The sequence below is a fragment of the Trachypithecus francoisi genome, unplaced genomic scaffold (genome assembly GCF_009764315.1).
Source record: "Trachypithecus francoisi isolate TF-2019V2 unplaced genomic scaffold, Tfra_2.0 Lachesis_group2, whole genome shotgun sequence".
Lineage (NCBI taxonomy): Eukaryota > Metazoa > Chordata > Mammalia > Primates > Cercopithecidae > Trachypithecus > Trachypithecus francoisi.
Window position 1 is genome coordinate 61,900,772 of NW_022681465.1, and position 15,265 is coordinate 61,916,036.

At 34.1% G+C, this 15,265-nt stretch overlaps 1 long non-coding RNA gene across 1 annotated transcript in view; it reads left to right on the plus strand.

Annotated features, from left to right (window-relative positions):
- LOC117064976 overlaps positions 1-14,519 on the plus strand; it is a 110,315-nt gene extending 95,796 nt beyond the window's left edge. Inside the window, exon 3 of the long non-coding RNA XR_004429775.1 lies at positions 14,483-14,519. This is a non-coding gene — a long non-coding RNA (uncharacterized LOC117064976). The remainder of the gene's footprint in view (positions 1-14,482) is intronic.
- Positions 14,520-15,265: the final 746 nt, after the last annotated feature.

The window sequence follows — 15,265 nt, forward strand, 5'->3', positions numbered from 1 at the left end:
CCTTAACACAGTTTCTAGATCTACATCCCACCGACATAGGTCAAACATGGGCCAGAGATAAGAACTTGGAAGCTTTGGCTCTCCACTTTCTTGCCACTTTTTTTTAAATGGAAAATTTAGGCATTTGTCCATGAACTTGAAGTCATCCACACTCGATTCCCTTATATATGCCACTAGTTGCCACTCACTCAATCTCTCTTGCTTTTTGCTTGACTCTTCATTCCTGTCTTGGCTGACCCAGGGACAGAGAACCACTCTCATTATTCTTTCCCTGCCTGGGTCCAAATAGAAATCTTTGAACAAGTTTCCTGTCATGGTGGTATATGGAATATGTGCCTTCCACTTGGAAAACTAGGGGCTGCTCCAGGCCAGGATTTCCCTGGAACATGAGGAGAAACACAAAGTCAGACTCTCAGCACCAGAGTGATGATCAGACAGGCATAAAACTGGACATGGTCACACAAGAACCACCAAGAAGGGCCTCTGACAGTATAAACAAGTTTATTGTGCCAGGACCCACACCCCCTTTCCCAGGTCTCAGATTGGACAACTAAGCATAAGGTCATCTGCCAGGCAGAAGAAATATCTCATGGCAGACACAATGTAAACACTCACATCCAGTTCCTCTTACTTTCACGTTAAGACGGGGTTGCTAGGGTTGCTAGCCACTCTGGCACTGGAATCCCAATTTAGCTAGGCACTCTCAAAGCATCTATAAAGCCTAATTCTTTTTTACTTTTATTAATGTTAGTAGACTATCAAGTTCACATAAATGTTCTCTTCCATGTGTGCTTTTCATAATACTAATTCTTATAGAAATGAAAGCCTCTCTAAAGCCTTTTTAAGAATTTAAATAACATATGCAAGCACAATTACCTTAAAGATCTAAGAATGGCATCTCCAGCTAATGCTGTTATTCTTCAGTGGTATTTGCCTAACTTAAGTGAAAAATAGTCAGGAAGGGACATAGAGTTGTTTGCAGGATGCTTTTATGAACTTAACATGTCAATGGAATCAAGTCACAAGGTAGATGCCTGTGTCCAAAAAGCCCTCTTGGATGTCTGACAACTCAATGGCCAAGTAAAATATAAGTATTTTTGTCTTGAATGCTTTCTTGAGAAAATATTTACTAGTTTGCATATGGATGATGGTTAAGCTATTGCATGTAAAGTATTTATAAATCATAAACACTATTGCTATATTTACTTTCCATTTATTTAGAAGCAAACATATTCCAGGATAATATGTTAATTTTAAACTATAAATCTGAAATTTGAAATATTATCCACTAAGATTAACTTTTATATACTTAACAGTATTGCTATTTTTTTCTGACAGAAAAGTTATAAGTGACAGTCATCTAATTATCACTAAATGATTATAGAAAGGTTTATACACTTACAGTTTTAAGTAAGAAAGGAAGCAAATATAATTATTCAAAAACTACTTTCAAATAGTTTTTGATTTATCATCCCTCTCTAGGTAGTATTATGCTTTATATTTACTAGCAAAGAGTTATTTATTTAAGAATATGCAATAGTACAAATTTAATTTATAAATAGTGAATTCAAATTATTGCATATAAATTCTGGTGTCAGAGGAATTCAGATAGTAGTATCATGCAGTAAATAACTGTTTTAAAAAGCTGAACTTTTTAGAAAAAACAAAAGTAGTCTCTTCAGTTAATCAAATAACTAGTGCTAGATACAAGTACTGAACATTCAAAGAAACACAGGTGTTTCCAAAAAATTTACAGAATAATTACTCTGTTCCCAAATATGTATGGGTGTCAGTTTTCTATCCAGAAGGAATAATATCACATTTAAGAATTCAAAGAATAATAAATAAAATATAGTACCATAAATAAAATACATTATCATTAGGGAAAACAAAGTCTTGGTAAGACCATAAAACTAATGATCAATTATAGATTTGTATAATTTTAAAATATTAATAAAGGCATAATAAGCAAATATGGCTTTTATGTGAAATATTATAGTGATTTCTTTTTCCAAAATCATAGGCAATATAAAATAGAATGGAATATTTTGAGGATTGTTAATAATGTCTTGAAACTAAGCATACTTTAGAGAAGAAAGCAATGTGGGTTTTAAAATTTATCTTAAAGCCAGTTTTTAGCTAGCTATATGTAGAAAGCTGAAACTGGATCCCTTCCTTACACCATATACAAAAATTAATTCAAGATGGATTAAAGACTTAAATATTAGACCTAAAACCATAAAAACCTTAGAAGAAAACCTAGGCAATAGCATTCAGGCCATAGGCATGGGCAAGGACTTCATGACTAAAACACCAAAAGCAATGGCAACAAAAGCCAAAATTGACAAATGGGATCTAATTAAACAAAAGAGCTTCTGCACAGCAAAAGAAACTACCATCAGAGTGAACAGGCAACCTACAGAACGGGAGAAAATTTTTGCAATCTACCCATCTGACAAAGGGCTAATATCCAGAATCTACAAAGAACTTAAACAAATCTACAAGAAAAAATCAACCCCATTAAAAACTGGGCAAAGGATATGAACAGACACTTCTCAAAAGAAGACAATTATGCAGCCAACAGACACATGAAAAAATGCCCATCATCACTGGTCATCAGAGAAATGCAAATCAAAATCATAATGAGATACCATCTCACACCACTTAAAATGGTGATCATTAAAAAGTCCACAAACAACAGATGCTGGAGAGGATGTGGAGAAATAGGAACACTTTTACACTGTTGGTGGGACTGTAAACTAGTTCAACCACTGTGAAAGACAGTGTGGCAATTCCTCAAGGATCTAGAACTAGAATACCATTTGATCCAGCAATTCTATTCCTGGGTATATACCTAAAGGATTATAAACCATGATGCTATAAAGACACATGCACATGTATGTTTATTGCAGCACTATTCACAATAGCAAAGACTTGGAACCAACCCAAATGTCCATCAATGATAGACTGGATTAAGAAAATGTGGCACATATACACCATGGAATACTATGCAGTCATGAAAAAGGATGAGTTCATGTCCTTTGTAGGGATATGGATGAAGCTGGAAACCATCATTCTGAGCAAACTATCGCAAGGATAAAAAACCAAACACTGCATGTTCTCACTCATAGGTGGGACTTGAACAATGAGAACACTTGGACATAGGAAGGGGAACATCACACATTGGGGCTTGTCATGGATGTGGGGAGAAGAGGGATAGCATTGGGAGATATACTTAATGTAAATGACGAGATAATGGGTGCAGCACACCAACATGGCACATGCATACATATGTAACAAACCTGCACTTTGTGCACATGTACCCTAGAACTTAAAATTTAAAAAAATAAATAAATTTAATTTGGCTAAAGTTTTTCTTTTAGCACCAAGGAATACAGTGCAAATTTAGGTTACAGAAAATGCCTTATCATATTTGTAAACCCCATAGCATTTAGTTTGACATTTTAAAATTTATTTTGACCTGTGAGGAAAGCATCACTGGAAAAAAAAGATCAGATCTATTTTCCAAATTACTGTTTTTTAGCACTGTGACAGGGACATTTCCCAGTCTCTCAAAACACAGAGTTGAGGCAATTGAAATCAATTAATGACAAAGATTGTTATGGGTTGAATTTCTTTTTTCCCCCAGATATATTTGAAAGTTCTAACCTTCAATATCTGTGAATGGGATCTTATTTGGAAATACAGCCTCTGCAGATGCACAAGTTAAGATGAAGTTTTAGAGTCAAACCCAATCTAATATTACTGCTGTCCTTATAAAAAGAAAAAAAAAAACGGACATAGAGACAAACGTGTAGAAAGGTAAGATGGAGTGAAGACAGGGAGAAGGTCATGTACAAATCAAAGAACACCTGAAGCCACCAAAAGCAAGGAGAGGTGCATAGAATAAAAACTTTCCCTCACAGCTCTCAGAAATGACTGACACTGCCGTCACCTACACTTTAGACTTCTAGCCTCTAGAGCTGTAAGAAATAGCACATGTATACATATGTAACAAACCTGCACATTGTGCACATGTACCCTAGAACTTAACGTATAATAATAAAAAAAAAGTAAGTTTCTGTTGCTTAAACCATACATTTTGTTGTTCTTTTTTACGGCAGACCTAGCAAACAAATACATGTATTTAATACAATATTTTAAAAACAAATTTAAATTCAATTTAAATCTGTAAGTTTGCAAAAATATTACTTGGTAAAAACAAAGTAAACAATTTGTATATGTTTGTGCTTCAACTTATATAGAGGAGAATCAAACTAAAATGGTTCTCACTAAGTATATATATTATGTATACATATATACACACTAAGTATATAATAATAAATACATTTAATAACACAAATGTATTAAACGTACATTGAAATAATATAAATATTTTAATAATATAAATGTTTTCATTAAGTATGTATAATGCATATATTAATTTATATATCATATATGTGATATATTAATTTATATATATGATATGCATATTAAGACTAATATAATTATATTACTATATATAAATACATCTATACTATGTATACTTAAACAGTGTACATTACTTATATATACTTATATAATTTAATTTATATGTCACATATAGATTATATGTTGTATATTAATATACCATATATAAATGAGAACATTTATATCATTTAATTGCTTATATTATTTAAATGTACATTAATAAATTTATGTTATTTAAATGTACTTATTTGATATGTTTATATTATTATCTATATACACATATATATACATGAGGGGAGAGAGAGAAGAAGGAGGAGGAAGAAAAAGAGAAGGAAGAGGAGGGGGAAGAGAAGCAGTGAGGAGGTAGAAGAACATAATCCAAATCACTCTCTCCTATTGGTTTATTGTTCACTATCTTCAATTTTTTTCTTCTGTCATTGGTGCTTTCAACAATTTTAATGTGACTAAAATACAACAACATACTATCTTTGATACTACTTATTTATCTTCTATTTGCATACTATAGTGAGCTATGAGATGGTTTTGAAAATTGAAGTTCTGCTCTCTCCATCCTTGAGTTTTTGAAAAACAAAGAAACAGAGGTTAACTTAAATTTGAAGTAAACGATATTAAACAAACAGCAGTCATTGATCTAAGTAACTAATTATCTGTACTACATGTGTCTAGCCCCTGAAAACAGAAAGCAGGCGGATCATTAAGACAAAGGACATAATACAATAACCTATTTGTTGCCTTAATCCTGTCTTATCATACTGATTAACTCATTTTTGCCCTGATGTTCTTCCAGAAATAAGATAAATACTATTCTGTAAATGCCCTCACAGTGCCGAGCTGCATGCATTTCCCTGCTTTTCCTCTATGCCAGCTTCTCTTTGATGCTGAAGCTTAAGGACATTTTGTGCATCTAGGCGTATTAGGTATAAAAGCTTTTAATCACACTAATTCCTCTAACTGTTCCTAATCTATATCTAAGTCTCTCATCTGTTCCTATTCTGACACAGCTGCCGCTGGACCTAAAAAAAATGTTTCTTACGTACTGCTTTAACTGAGCTGAACTCAGAATTTAACTAACACGGATCATTGTTTCTTCCTTTCTATATTTTCCCCTTGACCATAGTGACTACTCACTTATCTATGATGAAGGTTGATTTTTAGATTCTCTCCACACAGTAGACTTCATTAGGCTACTTTAAGTTTCAGTTGGCAAACATTTGGAAAAAATGGACATATGCATACTGCCTTCCGATAGATATTTGTTCATTTTTGTGTTTATTTAAAATTCCTCTCTCCATTGTGGAGATTTAAAATAATTTCCGGAACTCAAGGAATCTTCTTAAACTGTATTTTTTTGTTGTCTCTGTATCATCTCTTTACTCAAAATACTTCCCTCAGATTCTATTTCTGTCTATTCTGAATGACTTTCCTTCTTTTCTTCTCAAGGGTGGTACTCATTCTTCCTTATATCTTTTCCTATCAAAACATATTTTAAAAATATCTTGCTGTTTATCAATTGTAAGGATCCACAGTAAGAAATCGTTTATTATTATTTCATAAATGTAGTTTAATTGTGCGCTGTGAAAAAATGTGAATTCCAGAGATTACATTAAAAGCAAACAACATGCATATTTGCATAGCTCAAGTGACCCCAAAGGAAAGATAATTGGTAGTGAAGAGTAAAATGGTGCTGTATGGGAATATAATAAAAGTAGGGGGCAAATTAAAATTTTAAATAAAGTTATTTATCAAAGGATAATGGTCTTCTGGAAGAATAAGGAGGGCATTACTTTCTTTCTTTCTTTTTTTTTTTAGACAAACTCTTGCTGTGTTGACAGGCTGCAGAGGAGGACATGAGGACATTGCTTTCTCTGAAACACAAAAGAACAACTTGACACACCTGATAAATAGTGCAGAATAACAAATTTTTTAAAAAGTTTATTCAATGATTTAAAACACATTTGCACTCGATTGATTCAGTGTATAAAAATTATTGTGTGGCTATGGTGGATCAGTCCCTATAACAAATAACTGTTATACTAGGCAAAAAATTATCTAAGAATTATCAAAGTACATAAAAAGTCTAGAATATTTTAATAAAGAGATCGTATACATTGATAATCCAATTCTCAATTTCAAGATTGTGGTAATCTTTAGGAGATATAAAGGATGTTGATAATCTAGTGGTTAACTTGTATAGTATATTTGTTTGTTTAAAATTTCTTTCTTCAGAGATTATTTTAAATGTAAACCTTCACATTAACAACACCCTGTAAAATTATATGGACTCATTTCAGATAACAAAAAAGTGTAATTGTGCTCTAAAAATAGACAATAATAATGAATATGACAACATTGAGAATTTTAATACAAGATATTATTTATTAACTGTTTAATTAGAGCTGTGCTATATTTTATATATGACTTATTTTATTTAATCTGCATTACAGCCCTATAAAAATGACATGTTAATTTAAGTTTTAGAAAAAAGAAAAGGAGTTAAGGAGACCAAATAACTTGTGGAGAACAGCCAGGTAATTGTAAGTAGTGAAGTCTTTGTGTTTTGTAGTCTAGCACTGACTGTCTTTAAACCCTCGCTTTTATTCTTTCTTGCAAATGCCTTCCTTTTGTTTTTATTTTACTAATTTTACTTAACTTGATAACTATCTTTCATATGAGTATTGGCTATTTTGGTTCAAGTCCATACTAGTATTTATTTGGAATTGAGATTGTTTCACATGAGGAGAGAGCAGAAAATGGTGGTTCTGAGTAAACTGTGGAATCAGACCTACTTCACTTCATCCTCAATAGTTTAATTCCTACAACAACCTAGAGAAGACATAAGAAAGCCTTATTAGAACCAAGTCAGTAGATTTAAATCATAATTAACTTGCCTAAGATTACATTACCTGTAAATGGCAGACTAGAAATTTAAATAGATGGAATATTCACTCCAAAGACTGTGTTGTAAAACTCTAAGGTATACCCTCTTTTAGAAGAATCTCTATTTTACAGAAAAACTTGGTTAATCAGACTAGAAATACCTTAAATTACATTAAACTGGATTTGCTTTAAGAATACAATAGACAAGAAGGAATTGACTATAAAATGATTGATTTAGGATATGAGTACAATAAATATCCCCTATGTCTTTGGAGTATTACGTTTTTATGCATCATACACCTTTAGATTTCTGAACGAGAGATATTGCACCATGAATTTAATGTAGCACTTTTGAATTACTAAAGTACATTGATATATTTATTTAATTACTCCTGGAAAATAGCAGACTTTACGGTTATTAAAAAATAGACCTAGAAACCACAAGATAATTAATGATAAGATAGATCAATAAATTATGTTTAGAAACATAGAGACTTTATAATTACATGTGAGGGGCATTATCAGATTAAATTTAACTGTTGCATTTCTGGATCTTGAATAAAGTGTGCAAATTAAAGGGGATTTAGAAGGGAAATATATTTATTTAGGAAAAAAGAAAGACAAAAAGTAGATTATCAAAAAATAAGTCAGCCAGATTTTCATGACAGTAAGAGAAAGACTGAGAGAAAGGATATGTGAGAGAAAATGAAAGCGATTATAGAAATAGAGACACATTTAGGTGAACTCTGATAAAAATGTGCAGTGTTTTATATTCTTATAAATAGCACAGTGATGGTAACACAAGTAGCAATACAAAGTTTTGGTGAGTACTTTTGGTGAGATTGCATCTACCTCACTCAAGATTGGAACAAAACTCAAACTGAAGCAATTATCTTGTAATGAAGAAAAATATAAATATGAAAGAACTTGATAAGAAGTTTGGACCACAAAGAATAAGGTCAAAAAGTAGAAAATTGTTGTTATTATTTTTTGAAGTCTGTCTTGAATCATTGGCCTTGAGAGTTCTGGTAACTAATTACCCACCACTTCTTCCATTAACTCTGGTCATGTCAGTGTGGGTGATAGAGCATGTCATTGCATTTTTGTATTGTCTCACTTAATCCGGTCACTGACATAGTAGGAGAAAAGTCTGAGGTCTTCTGGGGAACGTCTGGAGCCTTTTCCTCTACTTCCAATTGCAAGTTGCTCTGATATTAATACAGTCAGATTTTCTGTTGCCTAAAGTTCTCTCCATTGTTAGCATTAATAAAGTTATTTAAATAATGTGTATGTCTCAATTAATGTGTTCCACCACTACAACAAATAAATAAATACATAAAAATAAAGACTCAACATAAAATTAATTCAATGAAACAGAAAGTTAGCTTAATCAGGGGTTCTCATTTCACTGCATTTAAGTTAACTGACTTTTTTCCACTCACCTTTTCCATCCTTCTTTTCTTCTTTTTAAAATTGTTTTACTAAATTTTGAAATTTTATGATAAAATACTTTAAGGTAATAAAATCTGTGTTACGCTATTTAATACTTAGTAAGCAAATCGTATCCCTACTAAATAACTATTTATATAGAATCTTTATAGAAGTTTATCATTCAGAAAAACAGCAATACATTATCTTAATTGACTTTAGTGTTCATGGTTTCCCACATGGAACTTCAGTGTTACATTTTTTGAAAGCCCTGTGCAGATATATATTTGGATTTAATGATGCATCACATTAAAGAACCTTTTGTGGGAGGAGGAGCATAATATTATTAAGTTTTTATAAAGTTTTACAGTAAGAAAGCAATAAATATTCTTTGAATAACATGAGAGCAAACAAAATCTATCAAAAAATATTTAAATATATATTATAAAGGGAGTGATATAATTAAGGTGGTGAAATAGAAGCTGCTCATATTGCCCCAAAACTGCAAAAATTCTGCACCCAGCAATAGTTAAAAATCTTTCTTTAGGAGCCTCAGGATTCAGGTAGGAGTTTGTGAACTCTAGTAGAACACAAAATCCTGGAGGGTTGTTTTGAGGGCAACTGACACCTGGGTGGCTGATCCACCAAGGTTGCTCCTGGATTCAAGCACAGAAATGGCCTAGCCTTTCAAGGGACTTGGCTACAGTCCCATTTGGCTTTCAGCCTGCAAGCAAAACCATCTGCTGAGCAGTCTAGAAGGAAGCACGCACACTAGTACCTGACGGAAAGGGTCGTCTGCCCACTGGCAGCAGTGGCACCTGAAAATGGCCCTGTGGCCCTGCTTCAGCCTTCTCGAGCTGAGGTCCCAGCTAAGAGTGGCTTATACAAGGATGCAGAGAGAGACTCAGCCATATCTTGCAGTCTGGGCCTCCCTGATGGGCTCACCAAGCTCTGTCACAGAACATATCCCATGAGGACACAATCTCAACTGTAGCCTCTCTCACTGCAATGAGGAAACTATATCATCTGTGCAGGCACTTGCTGGGAGATATGGACCCCTGTAAGCCAAAAAGACTGTACTCTGCTGCTTTTGCCCCACATTGGACTCCAAGAAGCCCAGTCCCAGCTCCAGCCACTGCCTTGCACCCCTATATGGCAACAGGAGAACTATGTCAATTTTGCACAGACTTACTGAGGGATACATGGCCCTCTGATTTAACAAGACCAGGCTCTCCAGCCTCAGCCCCATAGAAGATCCCAAGAGAGCTCAGTATTAGCTCCAGCTATCTCCAGCGGCGGTTGGGAAATTATCCCGTGTGTACAGAGTTCTCCTGGGAGCTGCATACGCTCTGAGACAATGGAACTGTACTCTCCAGTCTCTGTTCTACAGATTTCGAGGGGGCTCAGTCTCAGCTTCTGCACCTCCTGCTGCAGTCCATCTATGCAAGGACTTACTGGGAGATATGCGCCTGTCTGAGTGAATGTGACAGGCAATCTCCATCCCACAACAAATCTGAAGGAGGCCCTGCCTCATTTCTGGCAATTTCTGTTCTAGTCAAGGAACCATTCTACTATTGCAGAGACCTACTGAGAGGCATGCTTACCTGGGCTACCAGGACAGTCTTCTGAACTCAGGCCCCTGACCAGCATACCCTCCCAGTATCCTGCTTGGGTTTTCCTCTCATACATTTGGGCCACAAAGCTGCATCAACCATAGAGTACTTGCAAGACTTGCGACAGGCCTTGGCTTAGAACATCGTATAGTTCTGAGATGGCTGAAGTGATCACAGGTCCAGGAAACGAAACAGTCAGTCTGCTTAGAAGCCCTGGAGATCCCTCTGAAGAAAAACAGGCACAAACAAAGCCAGACTGCATAGACCAAGATGAATACTGAATCACTCAATGCACACTGATATTGTCACACTTCCACAAGCATCAATGACGTTCAGGGTAGTATGACATCACTAAAATGGACCAAAAAACAAGATGCCAGAGACTGACCCTAAAGTGATGGGGATGTGTGATCTTTCAGACAAAGAATGAAAACTACCTGTTTTAAAGAAGCTCAATGGACTTTAAGAAAACACAATTAATCAATTCAGAAATTAATCACATAAATTTAACAGAGAGATTGAAATAATTTTAAAAATCAAAAAGATTTTCTGGAGCTAAACATTGTAGTAAATGAAATATAGAAGACAAACAAATTGATCACATGGAAGAATGAATCAGTGAGCTTGAAGGTGGACTATTTAAAAATGCATAGTCAAGGGAAAAAAAAGACTGAAAAACGCTTACAGAATTTGTCAAACAATATCAAAAGAGCAAATGTATGCTATTAGAGTTAAAGAGGGATCTGAAAAGCAGAGCATTAAAAAAAAAAAAAAAAAAGACATTAAAAGAAAACTTTCCAAATCTGGAGAAAGATATAACTACCTATGTACAGGAAGGTCAAAGGTCACCAATCAGATGCAACTAAATATGAATACCTCCATACATATAATCAAAATCTCAAAGGTCAAAGACAATGAGAGGATTCTGAAAGCAGCAAAGAAAACAAGCAAATAAAGTATAAGAAATATCCAGTACACCTGGCAGCAGACTTCTCAGCAGAAACCCTGCAGGCTAGGAAGGAGTGGGACATTATATATAGAATGCTTAAGGAAAAACTTTGCCAACTAAGAATATTATAACTGGAAACGCTTTCTTTCAGAATTAAGAGATAAAGACTTTCTCAAAGCTGGGAGAGACTTTCACTACCAGATATGTTCTACAAGTACTGCTAAAGGGAATTCTTAAACCAAAAACAAAGAAAAAAAATTAAAAAAAACAGGATGCTATTGTGATTGTTACACTAATATTGTGAATATAGTGTATAATCACCTATATCTTTACTAGGAAGACTAAAAGATAAAAATAATAATACAACAATTTGTCAAGGTAGGCATTATAAAATGCAAATTGTGACATCAAAAATTTTAAATGTGGGGAAAGAAGAAAAGTAATGCATATGACTTTTGTTAATATGCTTCTTTTTTTGTACTGTGACAAATGTTAAGTTGCTATAAGTTTTAAATAGCTGGTTATAACAATCAGATATTTTTGTAAATCTTTTGGTAATCACAAAGCCAACTTATAATAGATACATTATTTTAAAAAAATTAAAATATAACAACAGAGATAAAGGAAGACAACAATAAATACAGCAAGAAAGCAAGAAAGAATGAAAACAGAAAAGGAATGAAGGAAGGATGGAAGGCAGAAAGGGAGGAAGGAAGGGAAGAAGGAAGGAAGGAAAGAAGGAAGGAAGGGAAGGGGAGGAAGGGGAAGAAAGAAAGAAAGGAAGGAAGAGAAAGAAAGAAAGGAAGAAAGAAAGAAAGGAAGGAAGAAAGAAAGAAAGAGGGAGGGAAGGAAGGAAGAAAAGAAGGAAGGGAAAGAAAAGAAAAGAAAGAGGGAGGGAAGGAGGAATGAAGGGGAGGAAGGGGAGGAGGGAAAGGTAGGAAGGAAGGAAGGAAGAAAGGAAGAAAGGAAGGAAGGAAGGAAAAGAAAAGAAAAGAAAGAAAGAGGGAGGGAGGGAAGGAGGAATGAAGGGGAGGAAGAGGAGGAGGGGAAGGTAGGAAGGAAGGAAGGAGAAAGACAGAGAGGGAAAGAAGAAAGAAAAGAAAGAGGAAAGAAAAGAAAAGAAAGAAAGAAAGGAAGAAAAGAAAGAAAAGAAAGAAAGAAAGAGAGAGAAAGAAGGAAGGAAGGAAAAGAAAAGAAAAGAAAGAGGGAGGGAAGAAGGAATGAAGGGGAAGAAGGGGAGGAGGGGAAGGTAGGAAGGAAAGAAGGAAGGGAGGAAGGAAGGAGAAAGACAGAGAGAGAAAGAGGAAAGAAAAGAAAAAGAAAGAAAGAAAGAAAGAAGAAAGAAAGAAGGAAGGAAGGAAGGAAGGAAGGAAGGAAGGAAGGAAGGAAGGAAGGAAAAGAAAAGAAAAGAAAGAGGGAGGGAAGGAGGAATGAAGGGGAGGAAGGGGAGGAGGGGAAGGAAGGAAGGAAGGAGAAAGACAGAGAGAGAAAGAGGAAAGAAAAGAAAGAGGAAAGAAAAGAAAATGAAAGAAAGAAAGAAAGAAAGGGAAGGATATTATAAAACAACTATAAAACAAGTAGTAAAATGGCAATAGTTAGTGCTTACCAATCAATAACAACAATCAACTGAAGTGGACTAAATTATCTAATTTTAAAAATGGAATAGCTGAATGGATTAAAACACAAGACCCAGTTATATGCTTCTTAATAAAAACTCACTTCAATTATGACTGAAATTAAAGGGATTAAAATAATTACTTGCAAATGAAAACCAAAGAAGAGCAGTCTTTCTATTTTGTCTGATATAAATATAAGCTATAATTATATCAGATAAAATAGATTATAAGTCAAAACTGTAAAAAGAGACAAGGGGGTCATTACATAATGATAAAGTGTTCAATTCAGCAAGAGTATATAATAGTCAATTACATGATTGGACCACCCAAAATATATAGAGCAAATATTAATATATCCAAAGGGAGAGAAAGAGACTGCAATACAATCATAGTAAGGGACTTCAACAGCTTGCTTTTGGCAGTGAATAGATTATCCAGGCAAAAAATCAACAAAGAAACATTGGAGTTAAAGTATACTATAGATCAAATAGACCTAACAGGCATTTTTAGCAGATTTCATCCATCTGTTGCAGAACATAGATTCTATTCATCAGCACATGAACTATTCTGTAGGAAGGCCATCTGTTAGACCACAAAGCAAGTATCAATAAATTCGAAAAAGTCAAAATCTTATCAAGTATCTTGTATAACCACAAGAGAATAATACTAGAAATCCATACTAAGAATTTTGGAAACTGTACAAATACGTGGAAATTTAAAAAGATGTTCCTGAATGAACAATGGATCAATTAAAAAGTTAAGAAGTAAATTAGAAAAAAATTAAACAAATGAACATGAAAATGAAAATATATCAGATTTTCTTGGATACATCAACAGCAGTACTAAGATAGAAGTTTAATAGCAATAAACACATGTATCAAATAAATAGAAAGACTTTAAATAAATGATCAAATTATATACTTCAAGGAACTAGAAAAGCAAGATTAAACCAAATCCAAAAGTAGCAGAAGAAAAGAAATAATAAAGATCAGAGTGGAAATAAATAAAATTGAGATCTAAAACAATAATACAGAAAATTAACAAAATGAAGAGTCTTTTTTTTGAAAAGATAAACCAAATTGACAAACATTTACCTAGACTAAGCAGCAGAGAGAAAACCCAAATAAATAAAGCCAGAGAAACAAAAAAATTATAACTATTACTACATAAGTATGAATGATTATTAAAGATTACCAAGAACAACTTTATGCCAACAAAATGAAAAACCTAGAAGAAGTAGATAAATTTGTAGGCACATACAACCTACCGAGATTGACCCAGGAAGAAATAGAGAAACTGAACCACCAATAATGAGTATCAAATTTGAAGCACAAAGATTCTGCCATCAAAGAAAAGTACATGACCTGCTGGGGTTGCTACTGAATACTACCAAACATTTAAGTAAAAGCCAATACTAATTCTACTCAAACTATTTCAAACAAAATTAAGAGAAGGAAATACTTCCAAACTTATTTTATGAGGCCAGCGTTACCTTGATAACAAACCAGAAAAGGACAGAACAATAGAAAATTACAGGCCAATATCTCCAATTAGAGTATAGATTTAAAAATTCTCAACAAAATAGCAGCAAAACAAATTCAACAGCACTTTAAAAATTTCACTCAACAGCCAGTCATGGTGGCTCACGCCTGTAATCCCAGCACTTTGGGAGGCCGAGGAGGGTAGATCACCTGAGGTCAGTAGTTTGAGACCAGACTGGGCAACATGGTAAGACCCCGTCTCTACTAAACATACAAAAATTAGCTGGGCGTGGTGGTGGGTGCCTGTAATCCCAGCCACTTGAGAGGCTGAGGCAGGAGAATAGCTTGAACCCTGGAGGTGGAGGTTGCAGTGAGCCGAGATGACACCACTACACTCTAGCCTGAACGAGAGTGAAAGTCTATTTCAAAAAAAAACACAAAAAATCCTTTACTCACCATAGTGAAATGGAATTCATCCCAGGGCTGCAAAGATGTTTTAATGTACAGAAATCAATAAACACGACACATCACATCAACAGAATCAAAAATAAAAACCATTTGATCATTTCAGCAGATATTGAAAATGCATTCAATAAAATTCAACACTGCTTCATGACAAAAATCCTCAACTAGCAGGTGTTAAAGAACTATAACTCAACATAATAAAGGCCACATATAACAAACCCACAGCTAATATGATACTAAATGGGGAAAAATTGAAAGCCTTTCCACTAGGATCTGAAAAAAGACAAGAATGTCCAGTTTTATTCAACATAGTACTGGAAGTTCTAGCCAGAGAAATTAGTCAAG